The 3,841-nt window shown below is 33.1% G+C and overlaps 1 non-coding gene across 1 annotated transcript; it reads right to left on the bottom strand.

Annotated features, from left to right (window-relative positions):
• Positions 1-3,499: 3,499 nt before the first annotated feature.
• LOC128291347 (small nucleolar RNA R71) lies at positions 3,500-3,606 on the bottom strand. The gene has a single exon (XR_008281123.1). It is a non-coding gene; the product is annotated as a small nucleolar RNA R71 (small nucleolar RNA).
• Between the last annotated feature and the right edge of the window lie 235 nt (positions 3,607-3,841).

Genomic DNA, 3,841 nt, shown 5'->3' with positions numbered 1-3,841 from the left:
TGGCATGTATTTAGGTGTTTTAGAAAAAACTTGAATGTATGAAGTCTTGATGATGTTTGAAAGTCATTTTGATCCATGGTATTGAACCTGATATATATATATATATATATATATATATATATATATATCTATGATCTAGATGCTGGTATTTGCATCTGGCTTGAAAATGCATGATTTGGCATTTGTAATACCTAGTTAAATGGTTTGGCATAGCTAAGGTTATGAAATGAAATGAAATAACATGTTTGAACATGGAATTACATAGGTAGGAAGTTGGTATTTGGATGGTTAGTAGGTTGAATGGATGGTATATAATTTAAACTATTGAATTGGTTTGTTTTGTGATAGATTGAATCTATATATGAGTAATTGACTTGTGTTGGTATGAAAAATTATGTGTTTAGATATGTTTTTAGGTGATTATTTTGAATGGTTAATTTGAGGGCCTTGGGGCCAAATTTTGATTAGCATGCTAGGTTGAAGCTTTCGAAAGTAGGGACATAGCAGTTTGTTTGTGGTATCATGATACCAAATCCTTGATGTCACAATATCCATCTGTTTTATTTTGTAAAGTTTGCAATTTGGTCCTTAGGTTGGGAAGTTTGGCCCTAGATATCGCGATACCTACCTGACATATTTTGATGTTTGGCTACAATCTTCAGGATTGCAATACTAAGGCCTAGATATTGCGATACCCTCTTCTTATATTTTGAAAAATTTCAATTTAGTCCTAATTCAACCTCGGGATGGTACTAATCTTTCGTAAGCTCGATTAAAACCCCAAAATTATTGTTTAATATGTTTTGAAATTGATTAACACTTGATTGTATGCATAAATACTTGTATGTTGTTTAATTGATCGTAGTTGCTTCGAAAATGAATGTAGCATCTTGTCGCTCGAACCCGGTGATAGGGTCAGGTGAAGGGTGTTACATACATTTCCAATGAAACATATATTTCATTCCTCAAAGAATATTAATGGAAACAAGATATTTGTTCATAGACAAGTATGTGACCAATTATATTTCATGTCACATTCATAACATAAGTTATCGCTACCCTTTGAAGGGTTACCTTGATAACTCTTATTATTCTATTATTTTTTATTGTTTCCACTTCTAGTGGTTATTATTATGCCACTTATCACGTCCATGATATTGTGTCACTTATTACGTCCATGATTATATCCTTAAATTTTTTATATTGAAGGGAATGAAAAAGATCTAGTAGGGTGGACTTCTAAACATACCAATATACTATTTATTTAAAGGCAACTAGTATCACAAAAACATATCGTGATAATTCGATTAGATTTAAAACAAATAATAATAATCACATATTGATAACTCTTGAAAAGAGTTATATTTCATGCCTTTACATCTAGCTAATTGCCTGTATTTAGGTACATTGAGTTGCATTTTAGGACATTCCATTAGTATTTTTCTTATTTCAACATTACATTAGGAGCTTGGACTGTACTTGAATGCTAGTTATTTTTAATTGCTTTTGGAAGGGTTGTGTGTGGTGGTGGATTGGTAGGTGCAGGTTGAGGAACAAGAAGTAAATGAATGAATGTTTGCTGGGGCAAAGGGTTGGACAGTTTGTCAACACAAATGTTGTGGCAATGCCGAGAAGATATCTAGTCAGCGCTCAAAGCGTAAAGGTCTTAGGCCTAGTTGAACTTGTACTAGATATATCTACTTGAAAAAGAGGGAAGAAAATCATGGACTGTTGGATTTACCCTAAGGAAAATGATTATAAAAGCCAAAGAAGGGAACTCTAGAAGGGGCGGAGAGAACAAAAAGTAAAACCTTAGGCAAAAAAAAAAAATAGAGGGTAGTGACTGAGTAGAGACGAGAAGAGGAAGGCCACCACAGAACATTACATTGCTAGAGTGTGGGTTGCATAAGTGAAAGCTATCTTCTCGAAGTTCTTCCATTATTTCTTGATTACTCTTCGTGAATTGATTTAATGAAAATGATGTTGAATAATACTTTGGATTTTAATTTTAATTGCCAACTCATGTGCTAGATCTCATAGGGTTGGGATTACTTGATGAAACTCTTATTTTCTTTAATGAATGAAGCGTAGATCTACTATAATACTCTGTTTCATTCAATGGTTTTTTTATTATTATAAAATTACATGTTTGCAAACTCTAGACATAAATGGATGTACAGTATATTCATTAAATTAATCTAATTTTGACAAGGTTAGGTTAATGAGATCAAAATTGAATGATATGTGCAAGTGTTCGACTGAATACTAGTAGCAGCCTCTAAACATAAAGTAGTGTTCAAAAAGAAAACAAAATAGTGCAAGGTACCGTGCTAAAGGCCTATAGACATATATGGCTTAAGACAAGTTAACTTGAGGTCTTGTTCTCGAAAGAAGCGAACCATTTTAGAACTCTTCTAAGCAGTAGGTTGAGTATGGTTTTGTCGAGGCATTACTATTAGTAAGGGCAGTTCTTAGTAATCCTGACCTTTCAAATCAACATCGTAGACTCGTTATCCTTTGCCGTAATGTCTTTGCCATAAAATATTTTTAGTTGTTTACTTGTTCGTTTGCATATTATTCACCTAATTATTCTCGAATTTTCTATTGCATTCTTACTCTTATCTGGTCATGTCATAGCATTTTTCATTACTGCACGTATCATTATTCATTCAAATTACCACTGCAATCTTATCATTATTTTTTTTCATAAAATTAATCATAACTTACTTTAATAATTTGACCAAATTATACCATTCTAATCCCTATGGAGACAATCTCACTCATCACTTTATTACTTGTTCAACGTGTATACTTGCACAATTTGCAAATCATATTCACAAGTGACAAGTTTTTGGCATCGTTGTCAGGGATTGGCAATTGGTGAAATTTCTATTTTATTTTATTTTGTTTTCTTAGCTTTATTTAACTTAGTTGTATTTAATTTCTATAGGTTGCCATCAATTTATGAGAAGAGACATCCCTGCTAACAAAAAGTATCCTTTTGATTGAGATATTGAAAGAAATTTGTGAAGGAGAAGAAGGGAGTTATGTAATATAGCTTGGAAATCCTAGCCTAAATGATCCTGGTCTCAATGACGATCCCATTATTCATCGTGTGATAGACGATAGAAACAGACCAATTCGGGAACATGCTGTTACAGTTTTGGATGATTTAAATCTAGGATTAGTAAGACCATACATACAAGCTCAGGAATTCAAGTTGAAACCAGTAATGTTTTAGATGTTGCAAATAGTAGGACAGTTTGGTGGATTACCCACTGAAGATCCAAGACTACATTTAAGACTTTTTCTAGAAGTTTGTGACTCGTTTAGACAACAGGATGTTCCTGAAGACTCATTGCGGCTTAAATTGTTTCCATATTCCTTGAGTGATCATGCAAGAGCGTGACTGAATGCTTTGTTATTGGGAATAGTGGCAGCATGGAATGGTCTTTTCCAAAGATTTTTGCTAGGGTATAATCCACTAAATATAAATGCAAAGCTTAGAAATGACATCATATCTTTTCGACAAGCGGAGGATGAAATGTTATATAAAGCTTGGGAATGATTTAAAGAATTCCTTCGAAACTGTCCAATGCATAGATTCCAACACTGAATGTTGATGGAGATATTTTATAACAGGTTGAATGCACATACGATGATGGTTGTTGATGCTTCTGCCAATGGTACCTTGTTGGATAAATCTTATAATAAAGCTTATGAGATTTTGGAAAAAAATTACCGACAATGATTATCAATATCCTATCACAAAAGTTGGGACGGGTAAGAAAGTTGCTGGTACCATGGAGCTTGATGCAATCACTTCATTAATATCCCTAGT

The sequence above is a fragment of the Gossypium arboreum genome, chromosome 3 (assembly GCF_025698485.1).
Source record: "Gossypium arboreum isolate Shixiya-1 chromosome 3, ASM2569848v2, whole genome shotgun sequence".
Classification (NCBI taxonomy): Eukaryota; Viridiplantae; Streptophyta; class Magnoliopsida; order Malvales; family Malvaceae; genus Gossypium; species Gossypium arboreum.
Note: the sequence above shows the minus strand (reverse complement) of the source record. Positions and strands in the feature narration are given on the sequence as shown.